The 25,009-nt window shown below is 43.7% G+C and overlaps 1 protein-coding gene across 4 annotated transcripts in view; it reads left to right on the forward strand.

The window, feature by feature from the left end:
* Positions 1 to 4,982: 4,982 nt before the first annotated feature.
* ARPP21 (cAMP regulated phosphoprotein 21) overlaps positions 4,983 to 25,009 on the forward strand; it is a 267,880-nt gene continuing 247,853 nt past the window's right edge. For 3 of the 4 annotated variants that reach the window (XM_042860290.2, XM_065583670.1, XM_065583673.1), the window contains exon 1: positions 5,031 to 5,188. The gene's annotated coding sequence lies outside the window, so the exon portion shown is untranslated. Of the gene's footprint in view, positions 5,189 to 25,009 lie in introns of all 4 variants that reach the window. The other variant, XM_065583668.1, reaches the window with a different exon arrangement.

Below are 25,009 nucleotides of genomic sequence, written 5' to 3' on the forward strand. Positions count from 1 at the left end.
TTCTGCCTGCTTCTGAATCGCAGTCCAATTAGATTTTTTTTAATAATGACATTTTTCCTTGATAGGGAGCAGTTTGTTCTGTTTGGAGTTAAAACAAGCATTGATAAAGCATTGTTTAGTATCTCTAAAAACAAAAAGCGGCTTTCTAAGTGCGCAACACACTGTGTTCTGTTTCTCTCTAATGGAAAGGGGAGGAGGGGAAAAAAAGCCCTGAAATGCCACAAGTACTGAAGATGGATCCTAAGTGGTGCCCAAATACACAAATATCAATCTGGCACACAGCAGGAGAGGGATTTTGAATTTGTCAGCTAGTCGGCAACAGCTAGATTCTTTTGAATCGGAGAGTGGAAGTTCTCAGAGTCCCCAAGGCTTGAAATGGAATTGGTGATGCCGTATTGATTGGAAAAGCAAAAATGTTGGCGCATACAATCACTACTTCTTCCAATCTGGCTACTGAATGATAACTTTAAAACAAAGTTAATCTGCTGTTACAGTTTCCACCCTTAGTGTCTCCCTTCTCTCCTTCCCCCAAATTTTGGGTCACTATAATCAATTTAGTCCCTTTCTGTACACATGAGATTTTACTTTCTCATGCTTCTGTGTGAATGGTTCCATTAATTGTTAGAAAAACATTATTATTTATCTCTAGTGACTAGAGGTCTCAATCAGGAATTAGGGCCTTATTGTGCTTTAAATGTATAAGACAACTGTTTCTGCAGCAAAAGTCTAGCATATGAACATGCTGTGCATAGCCCAAGGTGAATCAACTGAGATAAAACTCCACTCACCTCACCCAACACTTTACTCAAGGCCAAAACTCAACTTGTCTGAGTATCAATTTTTAATTATTATTTGATATGGCCTTCTTTCTCTGGGACTGGAGACAAAAATGCTGCAACACAGCAGTATGAGAGAAACTGCCCTTGGGAATCAAGAAGTTTGGGTTTCATTCCAGGCTCTGACACTGGCTTGTTATGCCACTGTGTTCAGTTGCTCAGTGTACCTCCATTTTCCCATCTGTAGAGTGGGTGAAGTGGCATACTCTGTTACGTCACAGGTTTGGGGTGAGGCTTTAATTTGTTTTTACTGGATTGATTGATTGATTTGAGATCCTCCAGTGGAAGGTTTTTGTAATAGGGTGACTGGGTTCTTTTCTTAACAGGCTGGGTTGAAACCCTGGGGAGATGCTAATTGATTCATGCTCTTGCTAAAGTCACTGTACCACGGGAAGGGACGTGAATATGGCACTCAGAGCAGAGTCATCTTGGGGCTAAGCAGTTCTAAGGGAGGTATTTTAGGAGCCACCAAAGATCTTGATTATTAGGTAGATTACATCATAGAGAGACCACAGAAAAGTGCGAAAATGTAAAAGAAACAATCAGATATGTGTGAGAGTTCAATGGCGGGGTATAAGCTCTTGTGGGAAGTAAACCCTGCCACGTAGAAAGGAACAGGCCCAACACCAGTTTCCTGACAGGCTTTGGACAGCTTGCTTCACATTGCAATTACTTCTGATACTGATTATACTAAGGGCTTGTCAACACCACGCAGCTTTTAGTGACAAGGCTGTGTCGACACAGCCTTTGTCAGTACTTTGTCGGCACTTTTGCTGACAAAATACTTTCAACCTCGTGAGCAGTGTTAGCTTTGTCGGCAGGAGAGCGCTCCTGCCAACAAAGCCACATTTACACTGCCACTCGCATTGGCAAAACTTTTGTCTTTCACAGGGGGCTTTTTTAAGTACCCGTGAAAGACAAAAGTTTTGTCGACAACTTCGCAGTATAGACATACCCTAGCTGTGTTAGGGTTCGTCAGTTGCTGCCATACGGTGGCATTAAAGGGTCATTACTACAGAAATTGTTAGCTTGGTTCTGTGTCGAAGTACAGCAGATGGTGGTGAACTGAGATAGAGAAATGAAATGAACGGTCATTGGATCTCCTTATTTATTATTAGCTCTCTGAGTACATGACTTTGTACATTAAATCCCTGCCCTAAAGTTTACCATCTAAAGGCATATGGTGTACATTACAAGTAGCCCTATTGTACTAGCTGATGTATCAAATGGGCCCAAACCAGAATATTGGATCATTTCTGTACCTGAACTTTGCAGTTAGAGCCCATCTCTATTTGATGTAGGGCTCCTTGTGATATGAAGTCTAAGTAAGGATCCAGCCTGTGATATGAAGTCTAAGTAAGGATCCAGCCAGAGCTCTCCAAAAAATGTGCTTTGCACTCTGTGCCCAAGCTGCAAATATCCTTCATTAAATTGATTTACAGATACAGTTCTCCTAAAGAGCACTGTGACTTTGCTCTCCATGTAGCTGTTAGTTCACTTGACATGAGACTGAGTACAGTAAATGGAAAATTAAGGAAACACTTTCCTGCAATGGCCCAGTGATACCCAGGAGCTTTTCAAAACAACCTGCATAGCTATTTTAAAGTCTTCTGAGGTCTACCTAAAGATGTGTACTGGGTTCAGCTAATACTGAGAGTTCTCAAAATACAGAATGACAGCACAGGGCAGCTGTACTTGAAAATGTGTGGATAGTGCAGATCCCCTTGCTTCAAGCTGGCAAAAAAGGGCTATGATCAATAGGGAAAGTGAGAGGACCACCTCCTCCTACCCACTTGCTGCTATCACAAGACAAGAGAACTTGGGCTATGAATATGAATCAAGTTCTTTCTTCCCAGAGATAAAGGAACTTATTCACCAGAAACAAAGGGAATATAGGGACTTGTTTGTACCAAATGCTTTATCTGTCTCTGCAGGGCCCAATTCTTCACTCCCGTCCCAGCCTCCTAGTTCCTTCAACCAGTCAAGCCTCACTTCCTATGAATACAGTCTCCCCCATCTCTTGCTCTGACTTCCAGTCCCATCCATTGACTCTCCCCTATCAACTGGCTGTAATCCCACTCCACACTTGCAACCTCAGAATCATTTTGGCCGCCTTCCAATTCTCCCCTTCCACTTCAGCACCTCCCTTTCCTTCCTCTCATGTCAGACTGCAAGTATCTCAACACCTGCCCAGATGCCTTGTCCCCCCATTTTAGCATCCCCCACTGTTCACCACCTCCAGTCAGATGTGGCTGAAACTGTACATTTTGTGGCAGAGCTATTCAGCTAACCTCCCATCTTCCATAGGGTGGAGGGAGAAGTGTGCAGTGGGTTTTCTATCCTCAGGTTTGGGTGGCTTTCTGCTTCTCCATGTATGTCATTATTGCAATGGAAGCCCAGGATTTCAACCTAACCCTCCTTCCGTCTAGACACAAATCACATTAACCCAGGGGTCAGACCCAGGGTCCCAGGACCACATGGAAGTGGAAAGTCCAAGCCTGAATCAAGCTGGAACCCAGGGTTCTATCCCTATTGCCTTGCAGTGTAGACACCGCCCCATTAGACTTATGCTCTGAGAGTCCACCAAAACTAGCCCACAGTTCCACGGGCTGACTTTCTTTGTCTTCTGGACAGTCAAGTTTGGTGGACAGTCAGGTTTTCCGTACACTGCACCATGAACAAAGGGCTAGAGCAGCCACATTTTGGGAGGGTGCTAGGAAGTCTGGGATATGGGTGGTTGGGCTCAGCCCAGCATAATTCAGTGTCGATGCTGGAGCCCCAAGTTGGGACCCAGGGTTTAATAGTTCCTAACCAGGGGTTACAAATGAATGTAGACACTCAAGACCTAGGCTAATAAACCCAGGGTCTGCTTACTCAAGTTCTACTAACCCTAGGTTTACATTACAGTGTAGACAAACCTTCTGTGTCTAGGTCTACACACGCATTCCCTTTGCAGGTGATCATTTGTCCCTTTTAATTCTTATACACCTCCTCAAATACTCTTAGAATGGTTATTTATTTCAATTTATGACCTTTTTCTAAAAATGCACCATCTGGTGAGTGTCTTTGGCATGGTTTAAAATAACAAAACAAAGCCAGCAGCAACATTGCAGATTCCAGACGCAATGCAAGCAACTAGGCAATGCTTAAAGTGGTCTGAAAAAAAGTGTGTGTGGAGGGGTCTCTCATACTGGTGTAGCATCAGCTTTGATACGACACAGCTCCATTTTTACGTTTTTTCCCCCTGGGTCTCTGACCTCTTGTGGACTGTCCTCTGCCCCCTGCCAAACACACACACACTTTCTGTGCCTGTCCATAGGAAAGATTTTCCCCGCCCTAAAATCTGTTCTTCCCTAAACATTTGCCCCCATCAGGCTCCGCCTTCTTCAGATGCCCAGGCAAAAATATGGGCCATGCAACCTCTTCTTCTCATTTTTAAACATGATTGTTTGTAAAAGGAAATTGGTGCATCAAAAGAGCTCTACATTTAGAACTGTGGAAAGGTTCCCTTAAACTGATCAAAGTCAGAAACTGAGCTGGAGTTCAAGTTGCTTATTCAGGCTGCCCTCTGGTGCCTATTGGTACAGCAGCACAGGTGTGACTTACCCTCCAAGAATACCAAGAGAACAGACGAAATCCAAAGTTTCAAAATTCACTTAATTCCCCCTTCCCCCCCTTCCAGCCTGTGGATGGCTGTTATTTTAAGCAGGACATTGACACGCTGTGTTAGCATTGTGAGATGAGTGGGGTTTTTGCTTTGTTTTGTTTTTACAAGTGACTTTTTATAAATGGCAACTTATTTTATCCTCTTGCCATGTGGAGCAGTGCTGTGCTTCACAGTGACTCTCATGTTGCTCTTCCTATTGTTGAAGGATCCGGTATTGTGAGAGCTCTGGGTACTATGTATAATTAACTTTCTGAGGGGGAGTTCAAGCAAAAGTGTGTTTAATTAAAAAAGCAAAACCAGGTCACCGTATTTTCAATGAATGATTTTATTCATCGATTTCCCCCATTACATTTTACTCCACCCAGCAATTTCATTGGTTAATATTAGCTGAACAGCTGACTGTCAAAAGTTTATGACTGACAACAGGTGCTAGATCAACACAGCGCTTGGAATCCGGCATGGCCTGATGTCGCCTCTTTGGCACAGGGCTTGCTATTATATCAGGAAGGGCCTAGCAACTTTGCTGTGATGTCCCAACCGCACATGCCTGTCTCGGCTTCCCAAGGGACATGTAGAGCAGTGGTGAGAGCTGAGAGACAGTGAGCAGGAAAAGGAGAGCAGTGACTTGCAAGAATCAGAAATCAGTGAGACTCCTTAATGGAACTATTGCTGCTTTGTGGAAAGGGTAAGGGGAAGACTTTAATGGAGCTCTGAGTTTGCTGTTTTATGGAGCTACTCTTAGAGGAGTGAGCGGCAGGAAAAATATCAAATGTCAGTGGTGCAGAAATGTAGCAGATATGGATTCCTCTTTACTAGTATATCCGCGATGGCTTGTTCTGTAAATTACAGTACAGCAAAACAGAGTACTATGTATTTGCATTAATTTTAATCAGTGTTGTCTAATTTTAGAATGCTCCAGTGCAGAGTCACTTTTTACTCCAATGGCGATTAAGTAGAGATGACTTGTTTAATAATAACCATGGGAAATATATAAAAACAAATCAAACATGCTGACTGCACTGAGGTGGGGGAGAAGCAATGTTGCTCTGCTTGAAAGTATGTGTCTGCTCGGTGGTAACATCGTAAAATATTCTGCCTTTTTCATGTGACAATGATTCTTGAACAACATGATAGCCTCTGCTGATAAAACTACAAAATGCCTAGTTAGAATAAAGGCTGGAGAGAAGAGAGGGAGCTGGAAGACCCGTCATACTTTACAATATCATTTATAATTTTCTGTCATGCAGTGTTTATCAAACAGCTAGTTACCAATTCTGAGAGCTGAGGATATTCATTAAGCAGATCAGAAGAAATTGTTATGCCACAGTATGCACGTTGGTTGAATAAAATTGTATGTGCACACCATCTGTACGTGTGCATAAACTTATAGAGGTAACAAATCTACTGACTGGGTTTAGCAGGCTTTTTTTGCAGTATGTGATAGGATTGCTGTTTGCAGTTTGTTGTTTGAAGTCGGCTGCACGTGTTACTTCTAAACTAGAAAAAAGAAGCCTGAATAGCCAGTGAAAAATGGTGCAGTATTTGCTTCTTTGAATAATACCTTACAAAAGATGGAAAGAAAATCAGGCCTTGCCTTTTTCCTAGAGAATTGGGGCCTGGAAACAATGGGAGTCTTTCCATATACTTCACTGGGATTTGGATCAGGCACTTTGATGATTTTCACCTAAGGAAGCAGCTTGTGGAAAAGAATTTGGGCCAAATAAGTGCAATGCAAAGCAGACATGAAATGTCATGTGAGACTGAAGTCAAATGCTTCTGAGTGCATAATCCAGCTTTTGTGTGTGTGTTTTTGGTAATATTTGAATTTATTATTCATGAAAGTGAGGTACTAACTTGATCTAAACATGTCACATGTAGGCTGTTTAAGCTTTCCCCAGCAGCTCTGCCAACTGTCTACAGTTGGCATTACAGATACTTAGATACATGTTTACTTCAAAAATTATTAACCTGTGCAACTGTGAGGTCTCATTGTTGCCTTCATCCTTCCTCCGTCTTCCCCTGCTGTTACGTGTCAGACTCGGTTGTTGCATAGAATCATAGAAATGTAGGGCTATAAGGGACCTCAAGAAGTCATCCAGTCCAGTCCCCTGCACTGAGGCAGACCAAGTAAACCTAGACCATCTCTCACAGGTGTTTGTCTCACCTGTTCTTAAGAACCTCCAATGATGGGGATTCCACACCTCCCTTCGAAGCCTATTCTGGAGCTTAAATACCTGTATAGTTAAAAAGTTTTTCGTAATATATAACAAACATCTACCTTGCTGCAAATTAAGCCCATTACTTCTTGTCTTACTTTCAGTAGACATGGGGAACAATTGTTCTCCAGTCCTCTTTTATAACAGCCCTTAACATATTTGAAGACTATCAGGTCCCCCTCAGACTTCTTGTCTCAAGAATAAACATGCCAGTTTTTTTAACTTTTCCTCATAGGTCAAGTTTCCTAAACCTTTTATCGCATTTGTCGCTCTCCTCTGGACTCTCCACAATTTGTGCACATCTTTCCTAAAGTGTGCTACTCAGAACTGGACACGGAACTTCAGCTGAGGTCTCCCCCATGCCAAGTAGAGTGGGACAGCTATGGCCCATGTCTTACATACAACACTAGTTAATACACCCCAGAATTGTATTAGCCTTTTTCACAACCGCATCACATTGTTTGTTCATATTCAATTTGTGATTCACTATAAGCCTCAGACCCTTTTCCGCAGTATCACCACCTTGCCTTATGGCATCATGCTTCAAATCAGACTGCAAGCTGTTTGCAGTAGGGACCATGTCGTCTTGTGTGTTTGTACAGCACTTAGTATGCTGGGGGCCCCTGATTGGGGTCACTTTGTGTTACTGGAATACTAACTGCTACCCCTACAGCCTCTCCTGTGCCAATACTACACTTGCAACATTGTGAGGAGGATTGGTGATATGGACACAATGGAGACTATGATAAGTTCATCCTGGCTCAAGTTCTCAGCCAGACTTTACTCTGGTTCCTTGTGTGCTCCCCACCACCCTGTTAACCTGGGTTCAATTCCCCTGCTTTCATATGAGGGGCAGAATTCTATCTGTCCCCCACAACTGTTGGGATGGAATACAGGCAGGCACTTATCACTTTCAGAGTTAATTGTTTAGCAGTCAATAATGTAATCACTGCGAACTACACCTTTAGGATGCCATTTTCATAAATGCTCAGCAGTGGTTTAACTCTACTCCCATTGAAATCAGTGGGAGCCAATGACTTCAATGGGAGCAGAGTTGAGCCAATGCTAGGGGTGGCTCTATGTATTTTGCCACCCCAAGCACGGCAGTCAGGCGGCTTTCAGCGGTCCCGTGCCTTCTGTGTACCCGCTGCTGAATTACCGCTGAAACTGCGGGACCAGCGGACCTCCCGCAGGCATGCCACCGAAGCCAGCCTGACTGCAGCCCTCACGGCAACCGGCAGGCCTCCCCCCGTGGCTTGCCGCCCCAGGCACGCGCTTGGTGCGCTGGTGCCTGGAGCCGCCCCTGGCCAATGCTGAGTGCTTCTGAAAATCCCACCCATCATCACTAAGAGGGACATTTTCAAATGCACACATGGAATTTGGTGCTCAGCTCCCCCTCAAAGTCATGTGCGATTTAGGGCTTGTTTTCACATATAGCACTACAGTGGCAGAGCTGTGCCTCTCTGGCACTTTAGTGAAGACGCTCCTATGGTGACAGGAGGGCTTCTCCTGTCAGCAGAGTTAATCCACCTCCCTGAGAAGCTCTCCCATTGACATAGCACTGTCTACACGGGGGTTAGGTCAGTATAACTACATCGCTTAGGGGTGTGGATTTTTCATATCCCTGAGTGATGTAGCTACACCAATATAAGGCTGGGTCTACACTACCCGCCTGAATCGGCGGGTAGAAATCGACCTCTCGGGGATCGATTTATCGCGTCCCATCGGGACGCGACAATCGATCCCCGAATCGACGCTCTTACTCCACCAGCGGAGGTGGGAGTAAGCGCAGTCGACGGGAAGCCACAGAGGTCGATTTTGCCGCCGTCCCTACAGCGGGGTAAGTCGGCTGCGATACGTCGAATTCAGCTACGCTATTCGCGTAGCTGAATTTGTGTATCTTAAATCGACCCCCCCCGTAGTGTAGATGTAGCCTAAGTCTGTCGTTTAGACCTGGCCTTAGAAAATCTCACTGTAAGTGACTTACAGAGATCAAGTCAATTTGGATAAAGACTGTTAGCAATTTTTGTTATGTCTCTTTTTAAAACTCAGTGACTTAGCTGTTGTAAATTGAGTTAGTAACAATACATTTAATCTCTGATTACTAGACTTCATTTTCACTACACCAGTTCAGGAACTGGGACAATGGCTTTACAAAGTATCTTATGCTCAAGTGTACAGCGCAAACTATACATGTGTTGCTTTGGGGGTTTATAAGTATATTGTGTGCTAAGAAAACAAAAAAGTGGAGAACTCGAGACAATGTAGTAAAGAGATTAAAAAGTGCTAATTTTTGTGTAACTCTTACATGAAATTTTCCAGAGTTATGAAATTTTCAGATGAAAAATCTTCTCACCTTCTCACACAGAAATTTTCAAGCCAATTGAGTACTTAGATCAAAAGTTAGACGAAGTGTTAAAATAAATTTTAAAATTGACCTCTCAAACCGCTACAACTATGGAGTCACTGCTGTGTTTTCATAATTTTATTTTTTATTAAAATTATGTATCAATTTCATAGAAAGTTGACCTTATGGTTTTCTAGGATATTGTATTACATTACATAGAACATTACACTCATAACTTACCCTGCCATCATATTCTAATAATTTCCTGCGTATTTAGCTTGTAATAATGTTACAACACTTTGTAAGAACACTTTGCTACTGTAAACACACTACCTGGCCAGAGTTATTTTAATTTGGTGATAACGAAAGAGAAGAATGTACCCCAGTGTGAACAGTGTAAATCTCCAAGTAATGGGTCCACTGATAAACATTGTAGGAGGTAGTCTGAGAAGATAAAGCCCCAGGAGGTCTATGAGAAGAAACTATTGTGAGAATCTGCTATAGAAATATAAGAGCTAAAGAGCTAACTCCGTGTGTGTGTGTGTGTGTGTGTGTGTGTGTGTGTGTGTAAAATTACTAAAACAGACCTGTATTTCCAAAAATCAATCCTACTATTATAACAGGGACAGAGTTAAACTAATCAAATGATGAGGGTTTCAGGAGGTAACCAAACGAACAAGCAAACTACATCCTCCCCAGTCATACACAGATCATTGAATGTGTAATGCATTTATTGTAATCATTGTAATAGAATATGTGAATGTCTATAAAGGGAAAGAGTTTCTGTGTAATTTTGGATCTGTGATGTACCCTGCATTCACCCCCTGTGTTTAAGTCTAATCAACTCAGTGTAGCATTGCTGTATGCCACATAAAAATATCTGAATAATGAAATCTGGAATCAAACTGAGTTCTTGAAAAGCCAAGGTAAAAAAGGTCTCTGGGGAAATCCCAATATGTTTTTAATAGAACACCTCGTTTCCTCTCTGCAACAGGAATTCCATGGACAGTTCTGTCCTCTTCCACTGCCAGGAGATAGATCAGAGCAAGGGAGATGCTGGGAGAGGAAACTCAGCATAGAGTCTCTATCTGATGTCACTTGTCCAGAGCAGAGACATTTTTCTGGGTGGGTTTTTTCATAGATCTAATTCTGTACTGTGACGAACTGGGACTGTTCTTAATGTGGTCTTTAAATGCTGAGTGGGGAGTGTGGCTAGGATGGTCTGCATTGGGGGATGGGAGACTGGCCGTGAGGGAGAATACCTGAGCATGAAACATGAGAACCCAGGAAGGGGTTAGAGGCCAGGTGACACCTTTGCCCGGGAAACTGAACAAAGGCTGGGGAGAGAGTTTCAGAGCTGGCTGGTGGAATGGCTGGGAGGCAGACGGGACTCTGACCTCCCAAGGGGGCTGTGGTGCCCTGGGACCCCAAGATGAACCTAACTGGGGGGGGGTCCTGTTGTCTGTGCCTGCAAGACCTATCTTGGACTGTGTCCCTGTCGTCTAAATAAACCTTCTGCTTTACTGGCTGGCTGAGAGTCATGGTGAATTGCAGGAAGCCGGGGGTGCAGGGCCGTGTGTCCCCCCACACTCCGTGACATGTACCTTACCAGTTGTGGGAAGAGACATTGATGGTGGGAAAGTGACATGATGGAGAGCAGCTCAAATCCAGACATGAGGGTCCTTGCTAGCAGTTTCCAGTGTAACGGAAAGACCTAAAGTGGGAGGCTAGGTGACGACCAGTGATGGATGACTGCAGAGAAAAAATGATATTACAGTTTGTCTGACACAGTAGACAGCGTTTGGATAGAAGTGAAGGGGAATAAATATAGTCATATTGCCACAGATCCTCTAGGCAGCATGGCATTTAAAATACTTCTTGATCTGCCTTCTTTAAGAGAAGGCAGTAGAGAGGCAGGAACTTTTGTTTGTAATAACAATGCACTGATAAAGTTGTGTTTGCTGCATATAGTCTATATAATCCAAGACTAGTCTGTACCTGCACCAAGTATTAGAGCACAGTCATCATAGAGTTGCAAAACAGTTTCTGTTGTTGTTGTTATTGGTATTACAGTATTGCCTAGACTAGAGCATGGGTTCATTACATACACTATTACTGGGCAAGTAATTCATTGTAGTTCATTACATACACTATTACTGGGCAAGTAATTTTTTAATATTAGTTGAATAGATGCATCATGAAATTCATCAAATATAGTATTTGAAAATCTAGTCATTTTATCATTTCCATTTTATAACTTGGCAAATGTGTATTGTTTAATTCTTGAAAAATATTCAGAATAACCCGGGATACATTTGTTGACTATTTTTTAATATAGCTCCTAAGGCCTGATCCACAATCCATTGAAATCAATGGAAGAATGTCTTTTTCTCAACTTGTCTTAAAAATCTAAACATTCCATACTGAAAAATATTTTAAATGAAACCTTAAGGTTAAAAGCAAAGCAGCTAGGAAATGCCCAAGTTAAGATGGTCCGTGTAGCCTTAACACTTACCCTCTTGTACAAATGCATTATAATACCCTAATGATATGATCACATACTCTTTAGTTTCTTCATTCAGTAATCAGGTAGGATAGTGCAGAGGTTCTCAAACTGGGGACGTGCCCACCTAGAGGGGTTCAGAATGTATTGGGGAGGGGCATGAGAAGAGAGTGGTGGCTGCTGGCTGGGCAGCCAGCTCTGAAGGTAGCACCACTGCCAGCAGTAGCACAGAAGTAAAGGTGTCATGGTATGGTATTGCCACCTTTACTTCTACACTGCTCCTGGTGGCGGCGCTGCCTTCAGAGCTGGGCGCTCGGCCAACAGCTGCCACTCTCCACTCTGCCTTCAGAGCTGGGCAGCCATTTATGTACTTGTGTGGTGGGAGCGGGGGGGGCGACATAAATGACTACAGACACAAAGAAGGGGGGTGCGATCAAATCAGTTTGAGAACCACTGGAATGTTACACAGTCAGTGAGACAGGGACATGTAATGAATGAGACAGATCCTGCAGAAGTAGGCCTTATATTGAGACCAGTTCTGTTTACAGTTATGGTTTAGATCCAGAGTATCTCTGAAATTACACCAGTGTAACTGAAAGTTCAGTTGGGCTCTCGGTGGCCAGGATGGATGGCATGTAGTGAATGAGGTAACAGTCCAGAGGACTGCAATGGGACTACTAGAACTGCTCATGTGAGTAAGGGTATGCACAATCAGGAGCTAAGGAACTATTGAACCATGTGAGTTGGTATGTGTGAGAGAGTGTTTTACATGTTAAGAAACAGAGCAACATCAGTTCAAAGGCTTTTTGTGTGACTTCTTGCTTCATCTATTTGACTGTCAACTGTGGGGTTTTGTTTGGAATTTTTTGTGATGGACATACTGCAACATGATTGACTCATGATATTAGGGTACAGTCTAATAGTTGTTGCTTGGACAAGCCAGCATCTTGCACTTTCAATGCTGTCTCTCTCTCCTGCAACACAAGACCATTTTTGTTTTCTTGTACAAACACCATATATCTGGTGGCTCACGGTGGTTGGATAGACTCTATTATTATATTCAGTGATATAAGTAATAAGCCAATACTAACTCGATTTTAGGATTATTCACTATTAAGTCTCATATTGGCATCCTACGATTATATTGCAGGCCTTTCAGACCACTAAAGTATACAGTATTAAATCCTGTAATGCAGTTTCCATAGTGTTTCATTACATTCCACACTCATTAAATCCCTAGTCTTTGGAGCCCTATATTTTAATGATCATATAATTGTTCTAGTACAACTAATTCAAATGTGGGCAAATGTAGATGGTAATCAAGGTTATGCAGTTTTATATAAGAGAATGGGTGTATGGGGGGGATAATTATATTTGGAATGTAATGGTTCCAAGATTTTATTTCAAAATTTATTATAATCTGATAGAGAAGTGAAAACAGTTCCCTAAACTCTAGATAATAAAGGTAATACTTAGCTCTTAAAAGTGCTTCTTAGTCATAGATCTCAAAGCACTTTACAAAGGGCAAGTAGGGATCATTATCTCTATTTTACAGATGGGAAAACCTGAGGCACAAAGAAGTAAAGTGACTTGTTCAAAGTCACAAATGAGGTCAGAGAGAGGATCCAAACCAGATCTTCAGACTTCCATTGCAGCTCTATCAACTACCTCTCTCCATATTTAGGATTTTTTTAAAGCTTCCCATCCATTGCCATGGAATACTTCTAAAAATAGGCATCTTGTTGAATGACCTACAGAAAACAGTCCCAGATTTTGCCCTCAGAGCTGTGCATGAATATCTGAGAGCAGGATTTCAGCCTTGACACTTCATTTTGTTGACACTGTAGTAGCAAACAAAACCAGCAACACACTATTCCCAGAACTGCCCAGACATTGTCGATGTTGACGAATAAGTAAAGGTTATTTGTCATGACAAGGTGCTACTTGTATAACAACAACCGCTTCAATGTAATAAACAAGAAAATCTCTGCTGATCCTAGTTTCCCTTCAAAAAATATACAAGAGAAAAATCAATATTTCCAAAATGGAAAAATATATAAACTTTGTAAGGAATTTTCTTAGCAGTCTGACAAAGGGAATGGAGAGTAAATACGAATATCCCTCCACTCTGACCCCCAAATAAAAATTTGCCTTCACAGTTAAGGTCTGGGTATTATTTTCTGTCATAAAGAATAACTGCATAGGGCTGTTCCATCCTCAAACTTCAAGGCAGAGAGGGGATAAAAATAGCATCAGATCAAGCCAATAAATTTAGGAGAGAGAGAGAGATGCAGATTTGAACTCTCCCTCTTGTTCTTCCAGGCACTGGATGAGCCTGTTTTCAAAAATGCTGCATAAGGGCTCCATTGATTGTTAGGGAAGAGGAGAGCTGGAGATATCAGAGCAGGAACAGTCACTTTGCATAGCATCATTCCCTGAGAAGATCTTGTTATGTCTGGTGGAAAAATCATAGGGCGCTAATGTTGAGAGTTTCAACACCTGGGCTCCAATTCAGCTAGATATTTAAGCACATGAGTAGTTCCATGGAAGTTAATATGCCTAAAGTAAGGCACATGCATAAGTACGTTGCTGAATCAGGACCTTATTCTAATTAGTTTTGGAGGAAGAGGAATGAATGTTCAGACAATCAGCCAATGGCAGTGTGGTCCATTAGTGCCAGAGAGGAAGGAAAGGTCCTTTAGAGTGGGAGTGGGGAGTGTGGTACAGGAAATAGGTCAGCAAAACCTCATGATCAACAAAATTCACAGGCACCAACTGATCTATAAGAATCGACATGGACACCTGATCTTCTTCATTCAATGTCAGGCAAAGATCATCCATGCACACAGCTAAGTGCAGTATCTGTGCTGCATGCAGGTCTGAAACCAGACTGGTTAGGAAGTCTGAGGACTTGTCTCATTGCAACCTCCCTGACAAGCTTTTTCTCAAAAAGAGGAGATGCAGAGCAGGTCAATATCTGGCCAGATTTTCAACACCTTGAGCTGGTTCCTGGAGCACAGGACTCAGCCATGTTTATCGTAAGGGCAACTGGAACCTTGCCCTCTATGGAGGAGGCATTAACAACTCTAACAGTTAATCCTCTTCTTTCCCACCAGCATTCACCAGCCAGGAAGGAGATGGAGATGAATTCTAAGGTGTGTTTGTTCCAAAAAACAAAACAAAACCAAACCTGCCGCACTGCCAGAGCCTTCATGTGTGACACTGACCAGAAATCAAGCAAAGAATTCCCCTGTACACACACACTTCTAACTGTCCCCTAGAGATGGAGGCAGGCAGTTGGGTCTGATCTGAAAAATTCTGTTCACAAGATAACAAAAGAGTTCCTCGCAGCAAGAAAGAAAAGACTTGATGTTTTTCACTTAGTAAAGGTAGGACAGATTAACCCGGACTTCCCACTGCCTGCAAAAGATCCACTGTTCATGGCATTACTGATGCCTGGGTAGAGTCAAAGAAAGTCATCTGTGCATCCTGCACAGCCACAGGCTGAGATTTCAGAAAGTCTATACGGTGCAGTTGTTCAAATCTGGCACAGGATTCATGCCACCGGCACTCTAATTGTCCTTCCTTTCAGGTCACCTACTGCAGGTCATCAGTAAAACATGATGTCCTTCTGAGGAGCAGAGGGACCTCTGCACCTCACAGAAGCAGACCCATAATTTTCACAGACGACATCTATGTATCCTTTTCTACCCCTATGGAGCAGCTTCAGTGTTGCACTGGAACTGGTACTTGGCATTTACTAGGTGTGGGAAATGTAGCTTTAAAGCATCAGTGCAACCATACAAGAGATGCTGCTTCTGAAGCTACCAGGGGAATTTAACATTTTTTGGTCAAGGGAGATGGGGCCCAGGGACAAATGCCAACTGACAACCTCCCTACAAGCAGCATTATTACAAGGATATTTAGGGAATATCAGTGTGGTGCCACCTGATGTAGGAACAACTAAGAAATCTACATAAACAGCCTGACCCAGACTGTTTGATTTTATGGTAGTGTAGGGAGGCGGTGTGGTTCCCCAGTGCCCCAGAGAGGGATGAGCTCTGACGGATACCAGAGTGGGCGGAGCCAGAGCACTCCAAGCCCGCCCCCCAGAGGATCAGAGGCTAGATAGGAAGTATAAGAGCTCAATCCCAGAGCTCACTCGAGAGGCAGCTGCTGAAGAGGCCAGACAGCTCCAACCCAGCTCCCGCCGGGGAGACTCCAGCAACCAGCAGCGGACCTGGAGACTGGCCTGACCGACTGATACTTGACGCGAACCAGCGTGTGGGAGAGTTGCCGAGCCTACCCCTTGTCAGCTACCCCGAAGAGTCACTGAGCCTGTCCCTCATCAGCTACCCCAAGGATCCGATAGTGATTAACCCTCCCTGAGAACACCACCTTGACCCAGGTTCCTCCAGAGGGGGAGTTGGGAAGTAGCCCGGGGGCAGCCAACCTGAGTCTGGCTGCAAGACAGCCGCAGTTGTCAGTGTGTTGCACCAGGATCCCCACTGACACAGCAGTGGGCCTTTGGCCGCTGCTAGGGCCCCGGGCTGGGACGCAGTGGAGTGGGAGGGCCTGTGTGTCCCCCTGCCACCCAACACGTGAGTGACAGTCTCCCCCTCTCCCAGGCCACTCAGAGCCCGAAGCCTGGGTTTGCTATTTACCTGTGTTTGATCAGTCCCTGCCTGAGGGCCTGAGCCTTGACCCTTTGCTGCCCTGCCCTGACTCAGGGCCTGGGCTTATTAACTGCCAATTGTTCCCTGTGTTTGCTCAGCCCCTGCCTAAGGGCCTGATCTGTGACTCTTTACTGCCCGGCCCTATCCCAGGGCCTGGGCTAGTTATCTGTTAATTGTTACTTGTGTGTGCTCAGCCGGACAGCTTGAGCCAGGATTCCTGCGGCCCGACTGATTCCCCAAGGGGCCGTGCAAGGACTAAGAGAGGTAGTGTGGGTCCCCACCACCCCAGAGAGGGACGAACCCCAACAAAACCTCTCTACAGGCGGCCATGGAAGCCCATGATCTGTTTGCACTTGTAGTGTGAGTGGTGGTTAACGGACAGAAGAGGGAGGGAGAGAGGACTATTGGGATGATTTGAACTGCAGTGCCTCTTTCTTTTAGATCAAATGCTTGCTTGAGTGACAGAGGGATAGGAAGAATGGCCTAATGGAGAGGGCATTGAACGAGGCCCTGGGAGCTCTGGGATCAAATCATGACTCAACTGCAGACTTTCTGTGTGACCTTGGACAAATTGTTTGCCCTATTCCCCACCTGTAAAATACCCCACAATGGTGTTGCCAGGATAAAATCACCTGTAAATGTTAGCATGTCTTTTCTAGCCTGGTATTTCCAAAGACCTGTCAAAAATTTTCCCAAGTTTTATAAGAATTCACTCCTCCATGAGATTAACTGTACAGTACTTCACTATTGCTGCAACATTCATCTCTGAAATGGCTGTTGCATAGGAACCTGTCTGACATATCCTGAATGAGATTGAAGAGGAATATGGTTCTATGACATACTGTATCATCTTGTTCTATTTTTCTCTGTTACTCTCGCACAGACAAACAATCTAAATTTTCTGGTCACTTCGTCCTGTTACAACAGAAATGAATATGGGAATGAACAGCATGACGTCTTTTGGTCACTACTGGGGGTGGATGGGGTGCTACAAGTTAGAAGTGGAGCAGGAAATTTCACTTAATTGAAATGCTCTGTGGTTTTTACTTGCTCCAGAGACTCTAATGGTAGCATACAGCTTTGTATGTTAACAAAAAGGAGGCAAACTAGATGTTTTGCTGATCTTAGAAATCCTTTGCTAGTTTTCATTGCTCTTCTCCAACCACTGAGGCTGTAGCTACTCCACTGAGGGAAACTGTTACAGTAGCAATATAAAAAGGACAGTTAAGACTAGACTTGAAATTACCTGGAATAGAGAGTAGCCACCACTAACGGAGAAAGAGAGCCCGTTGGAGAAAGATGCTAGATGCTAATTGTAAGGATTGACTATGCAGATACATTAACTCCTCACTTAAAGTCATCACAGTTAATGTTGTTTTGTTGTTACTTTGCTGATCAATTAAGGAACATGCTCGTTTAAAGTTGCGCAATGCTCCCTTATAACATTGTTTGGCAGCCGCCTGCTTTGTCCACTGCTTGCAGGAAGAGCAGCCTGTTGGAGCTAGCTGGTGGGGGCTTGGAACCAGGGTGGACCGGCAGCCCCCCTATCAGCTCCCTGCTCCCCTAAGTTCCCTGTATGGTAGCTGCCCATCAGGCTACCAATTGCTGGCAGTTCAGCTGTCACTCCCCCCTCTGCCTTAGGAGACTCCCGGGAGCCTCCTGCTTGCTATGCGGGGGCGGGGGAAGAGGGGTGCTAATGTCAGGGTGTCCCCCTCCCCTCTGCTTCTGCCCCCCCCCGCTTATTCCATCTCCATATAGCGGGGGGGGGGGGGGACGGACAACAAGGATGGAGGGAGCTTGCTGGCAGCAGCTGCTGTCTCAATTTGCTGATCTACTTAAAAAGGCAATGTACTTAGAGTGGGGTCAGCATACTTAAAGGGGCAATGCACAACTCTCTCACGCACACACACACACACACACACACACACACACACACACACACACACAAGGTGTGTGTCTCTGTCTGCAATGCTGTCTCCCCTCCCTCCATTTGTGCTGCCCGGTAGAGTGTGAGCCTACATTAACAACAACTTGTTAACCTTTGAGGGCTCAGCCGAGTGCTAGTTCATCATTTAGCAGTAAGGCATTCCCTGGGAAATATCCCACCCTCTTCCACCCTCTGACTTCACCACCTCAACCAGGGCCGGCTCTGGCTTTTTTGCCACCCCAGGGAAAAAAGCCTTCCGCCGCGCCCCCTTCCCCCCCTACCCCCAGCGTGGCAGGGGAGGGTGCCGAGACTGGCCGGAGTGCAGGGGGGAGGGCGGCGAGCCCGCCGCCGCTCAGCTGGTGGCCGGAGCCCCGGGAGGAGGGCGGAGAGCCCGGCTGGGGCTCCGCTCTCCCCAGCGGCCGGAGCTGGAGCGCCGCGCCACACTGCGCCACCCCCCTCCACGTGCCACCCCAAGCACAAGCTTGGTGGGCTGGTGCCTGGAGCCGGCCCTGACCTCAACCAAGCTTCACAATTATCATTGCTGTGTACAGTAGTAAATTGTTTGTTTAAAACTTAGTGTGTGTGTGTGTGTGTGTGTGTGTGTGTGTGTGTGTGTGTGTGTGTGTGTGTGTGTAGTCTTTTGTCTGGTGAAAAAAATATCCCTGGAACCTAACCCCCACCATTTACATTAAATCTTATGGGGAAATTGGAGTCGCTTAACATTGTTTCACTTAAAGTCGTATTTTTCAGGAACATAACTACAACGTTAAGCAAGGAGTTACTGTACAATATAATCATAGTGCATACAGAGAAAGAAAGGATCTCAAGGCTTTAAAAATCTGTTGGAGAATCTTAAGGAAGAAAGCAGTCTTGCATTTGATAATGGAAAAATGGTGTCTTTAGCAGCCCAGTGGCATCAGGTTAATACTAATTGCATCAGACCTCAGAAATGCAAATACAGTAGCTCTGTAAGATAAAAGCCTTCCTCACCTCTTTGTTTTGGTGGTGCGTTACAGCATCATTTCTGTACTAGTAGGTAACACTTTTCACTCTTGAAATGCATTCACAAGGTTTGCCTGGAAACTAAACCCTGCAAGTTCAGGTTCACAAACACCATCTATCTTCTTCCTCTCTCTTCCCAGCCTGTTCCTTGTTGCAGTTATGCCTTTTAGTGCTTAACAGTAGACCTGCCCACCAAGCTTCAGGGGCCAACTGCCCAGTTCTTCAGGAAGCGCTGAGTAACCATCTCCCCCAGCAGCTTACCTGGGGGAATGCTGGCATCTAAGGATTTATGCCTTTTCTTACCATACAATGTTCTTCTGAGGGCCGGGAAATGCTTGTTCCCAAACTGGATAAGCAGGAAAATGTTTCCACTGCCAACCTGCTCTGTATTGAGCCAGTGGAGTTCATCTCATCATCCTGAGCATGTCTATTAGGGAACCTCCAGGGGTTCCCTAGCAACTGCACTCTAGCTTTCTGGAGCTTCTCTTCCACAGTATGTGGTTGCAAGTGCCCCTTCCCTTCACCTGGCTACAGCATTCAAGATGTTAGAGATCTGGCTGTCAGCAAGAAACACTTATGGTTTCTCACCCCCTGGTGGCCTAAGCTACGGGTACTTTCTGTACACCCCAGCCCCCAAAGACCTGTATAGGGCTAGAGGAGGCAGTGGCTCCTGTCTGGCAGTCCCCAAAGAAAGCACTATCAGCACCTCAAGGCAAATCTGTAGCATATCCTTGAATGGTTTCTAGGTTGTACATCAGCCTGCTCTCCATCTTATCCTGGGGATCTCAAAGTGCTTTAATACCACAGGATCCTCTTCACTCACTGCTATTTAATGGCAGCACCGAGTAACACTATAGGACAGGGAGCAGAAAGAATTCCATGTCCAGTGGGAAATGAGCTGAATTTATGTGGATAGAATCCAGCTGTATCAATCAGAATTTGCTCCCTCCCTTTTCCTTCCTGCCCTTGGACCACTGATTTTAATGGTGCTAAGTGACAGCCACCACTATATGTTAAGGACGTGACATGGTAGTTAATGGAAAGCAACTTTTGGTTTTTGTTTGTTTTGGTCATTTTGCCACATTGGAAGAAAAGGTCAGTCTGGTTTCACTTCATATGCATTTAAATATACTCCGCTCTATCATGAAGTCAGCTCTTTCTGGATTAAATTATTAAAAATTATCTGTAGCTTGCTGTATTAGATTTTCACATTGTGTGTATACTGAAGTCCAGTATATCTGTATTTCCACTTTTTGGGGTAGGTTGTATCATGCTGTTTGTTTCAGTAGGAAACCCACTTCAGTGCTCTATCTTCAGACAAGGACATTTTCCCAGACAATACTTTATCATGACACAACCTGACCTTTTTTCTTGGCCTGTGAGACTCAGGCTATGTCTACACCATAGCGTATGTTGGCATAATTTACGTCACTTAGAGGTGTGAATAAACCACCCACCTGAGCAACATAAGTTACACGGACATAAGCACTGATGTGGACAGCGCAATGTTGGTGGAAGAGCGCCTGCCAACATAGCTACCGCCTCTCGCAGAGGTGGTTTTATTATGCCAAGGGGAGAGCTCTCTCCCATCTGCTTAGAGCGTCTTCACCAGATACACTGCAGTGATGCAGCTGCACTGCTGCAGTGCTGTATGTGAAGACAAGCCCTGAGAACAAACATCATTCCCACCTGGAAACTTCTGAGCAGCAGTATCAATAGAAGAAACAAAGGCAGCTGTTCAACTGACTAACTTTTTCTCTTGTCCTGGATGCCTGCTTGGGTTTTGGAGACTGGTTACATAATGTTTTCTGTCTTTGCAGCACTGCTGAGTGAATTTCAAGGCCCAGGGGACATTTAACACTAAGCCCTGGGCCGCTGTAGCCCATCCAGTTGTAACTCATATAGAGTAGATACAATTTATCAGGGCTGCCAAGAATGTGCTGCCAAATTGAATTTCTTCCTAAACTAGTTATTCTGAAGTGACTCTTCGCTGAGAAAAGTTTTTAACACTTTTCTTACTAGCTCAGCTCAGCTACTAAGAGACTGCCTTTCATTATGGCCTAGGAAGATCACTTCCAGATCCTTGACCAGGATTTTGCAATGACCAAGAGACTGTCCCCAGAAAACTTACTTATGTTTTTACAATGATAGATTATAAGTGCAAGCTTAGTGAGCTAGCTCTTCCTATGGTGTAAATCTGTATAGCTCCATTGAAGTCCACGCACTAACTTAAGTCAGCACTGGGTGGATAATCATGTAATGCAGTCGTGATCAATAAAGCTGATAACTACATACCTCAAAACATAGTCCTGGTATTTTTCCTCCAAAGAGCTCCTGGCAACTGGGAACTGGAGCTCGGACAGCTATTCAAACAACTTGTGTAGTGATTTTAGCCCTTTATTTTCTATTCACAATCTATTCAGAGATTTGATTTATAATATATTTGTTGTTCCTAATTTTGGCTCTAGCATTTCCATGTATGGATTGATCTCTGACTGCTGTTCATTATTTGTTCATAGTGTATGTTTAGTTATCTAATTCACATGATTTTGTCGCAAATGTGAAATAACGCAAAATGAAAAAGAACATTTAAAACAAAAACCTCATCCCACAGGGGCAGATACTGTGGCTCCTGACCTGCAGGGTTGGGCTGAGTGCCACTCAGGTTTGACCCAGCTGCCTCTCTGTCATGACCAGGGTCAGACATGCCAAATTTGAATGAGTCGTGTTGCAACCTAGTGCAAAAGGATTGCATGATGGAGAGGCGGTCAGGCCAAATGGGAGGGGCAACTGGGCAAAACCTGAGGAGCACTGTGACCTTGCATGCCTGATCACATTGTCTGGAGAGGGGAGCCAAGCCTAGCCCCCTGGGACAGAAGTCGCCACCGTGAGGTGAATGAGGGGTGGGCTTGCTTTGTAACCACCACTCCCCGAGCATCCCACTTCCCAGGGGCAGGACTCAAGCCCCTTCTAGGGCCTCCCACTCTCCAGGGCAGGAAAAAATGAAATAACATGAAATTCCCAAAAACGAAAATGAAATGTTATAAGAAGTAAAAATAATTTCAAGGGACTCTACAAATGATATTGTTTCTGCTCCCTAATTGATGACTGAAACTCCATAAACAGGGAGTGAGCACTTCCAGAGGAAACAGTGCAAGTCCTATTTGCAGCTGATGAATACCCTTCTCTCTCTCTCTCTCTCTCTCTCTCTCTCTCTCTTTCACACACACACACACACACACACACACACACACACACTTGCATGAAGGACAAAGAGTCCTCAAATAAATCTTGATTTGCATAAATGTTCACAGAAGGGACCATGAACTTGGTTGAATTAATAGCTATTTGCAACTAGCACTTATTTTTGCAGTATTTGCCCAGCTCTACCTGAGACATAACACTTCCTTTTTGTTAGTTCAGCTACTTGAAGCTGTGCCCAGTGACACAGTGACACACCATGAGGGACCTGGTTCAAGTCCCTTCTGCAAACAGTGTATGGGGTTGCACGGATGTTAAGTCCAACCATAAATTCTCTGAGGTGGGAAACGATTCCACTGTTAGGTTAAATTTGCTCGTGAGGTCTGTCTTCCCAGTGGTTGAATACAAGTGACAAATTCAAAATATATAATTAAAAATCAAGAAATAACAAAAAAAATCACTTGAGGGACACATTTCTGACAGGTGAGACTACTAAAAAATATTTTTCTTTTGCTTTGATTTATATTTATCCCATTAAAAGATGGCATGAAGTTACACATATGCTAGTGAAATAACTGTTCTATTAAGCACACAACTGCTACAGAGAGGAAATTAGAGAGACAAGGTGGGTGAGATAATAGCTTTTATTGGACCAATTTCTGTTGGTGAAAGAAACAAGCTTTCAAGCCACACTGTTCTTCAGGTCTGGGAAGGTCCTCCTAGCATCACAGCTAAATGCAAGGTTTAGCATAGCAGATTGTTTAGCATAAGTAGTCTGTACATGTTGTAAGGGACCATACAAGATAGAGTGGCCCATTAATACCTCTGCAATCATAGGACACAAAAGAGAGGGTTAGTGTGTTACACATTGCTGTAATAAGTCATTGATCCAGTCTCTCTGTTCATCCATGAATTTTAGTGTCTAGCAGAGTTATGAATTTAAGCTCCCAGTCTTGTCTTTTGAAAGTGTTGTGCAGGTTTCCTTTGAGGACGAGGACTGATAGGTTGACACAGAGTGATTGCTTTGTGAAAAGTGTTCACCCAGAGGTGATGTGATATTTTTGTCTTTTATCGTTTTCCTGTGTGAGTTCATTCGCGAGCATAGTGATTGTCTGGTTTCAACCACATAATTGTTGTTGGGGCATTTAGGATGAGGTATACCATGTGTTGTGATAGGCAGAAATAGGATCCAGGGATCTTGAAAGGTGTGTTGAGCATTATAGCAATGGAGATATGTCTGCAGAGAGGAGATGTTTATTAAAGCCTCTAAGAGTAGAACAAAGACACAATATGCTTTATTCCAGTCTGCAGCCAACATGTTGCCAGCAAGCACTCTTTTTTTACTATAAATTAAATTTCTAAAGAAAAAAACATTTTGACCAGAACTTTTTCATTACAAAAATGTCAAAGGGGACATCGTGTCAATTTTGAAACTTCTTTGTTCAAAATGTTTCTTAACAGGTGATATGTCAAAATCATAATTTCCTGCAAACAGCTTTGACAAATTGGCACCTTCTCACCAAAAAAGTTTCATCAAAAAATTCCAGATCAAGTCTAGTCTACTCACACCTATACACCAGTTGTGACCGTAAGAGTTCTACTATTAAAGCTGCAAGGTGTCATGTGAGTCAGACAATAAATACGTTTTCAGACTAGTGGCTTGACACAGTACGTTATCTGAAAAGTCACAGTCTGGTTGTGGGGGGGGAATAGTCAGTCAAATGTATTTAAATAAAAAAAAATTCCCCCAAACCATTGGTCACATGATTTGAAGTCAAGTTTGTAATTTATAATTTCTGATTTATAATAAGAAAAACTCTTTTTAAAGGATTTAAATAATGTGGACTGGTTATGAATAGTTTAAAAAAAAATGAGTACCACTGTCTCTCTGTCCCAGTTCAGACCTGTAGCAGCAGTAAAGCTGGTTGAAGTTTTGGTATTTTTTGCAAGAAAATACTTGAAGTTTCAGTCAAAATTTGGATTTTCTTCCCTCTCCAGTTTTTCACAGGAAAAAATTCTAAACAATTTTTTTTCAAAATCAAACACACATTGCATTTCCTTTTTTAAAAAGTTGTTTTGAATGTTAGTGGTTTTTCCATTTCTCTCCCTCCTACTTTTCTTCCCAGTGGAAAAAAAGAAGAGAGGATTGGTGGAAGAGATGAGAAAATATTTCTTAAAAAGAAAACAAAACATTGTTTAATCAAAAAAGTTCCACCAGGCCTAAAAAGCTGGCCAGGAGATCATCATCCACTGCTGTTTACCTGCAAAGGAATTAGCACCTATAAAGATAGCAGGAGCAGTAACTTTGGAATATGTCTCTTTAAACCTGCTGTGGTTGCCCCACATCCCTTTCTATACGACCACCACCACACAGGGAAGTTGCAGAATGTCTAACAACTGCCATGGTGACTCCATGACAAATGTCTAGTCCTAGCCCTTATATGTGTATGCAAAACACATTTGAACTTGGGCCCAGAAAAAGGGGGGCAACTTTTAAGATGAAGCTGTCAGAGCTCCCCTCCAGCCCATCTGTCAAAACGTTTTTGCAATAGAGTATTGAAAGGGAGAGTAGATGGGATTTTCCTGTCAAGTTAGCAATAATCAAAGAGGGCAATCTCAAATCATGGGAATGAG

The sequence above is a fragment of the Chrysemys picta genome, chromosome 2, assembly GCF_011386835.1.
Source record: "Chrysemys picta bellii isolate R12L10 chromosome 2, ASM1138683v2, whole genome shotgun sequence".
NCBI classification, from domain to species: Eukaryota; Metazoa; Chordata; order Testudines; family Emydidae; genus Chrysemys; species Chrysemys picta.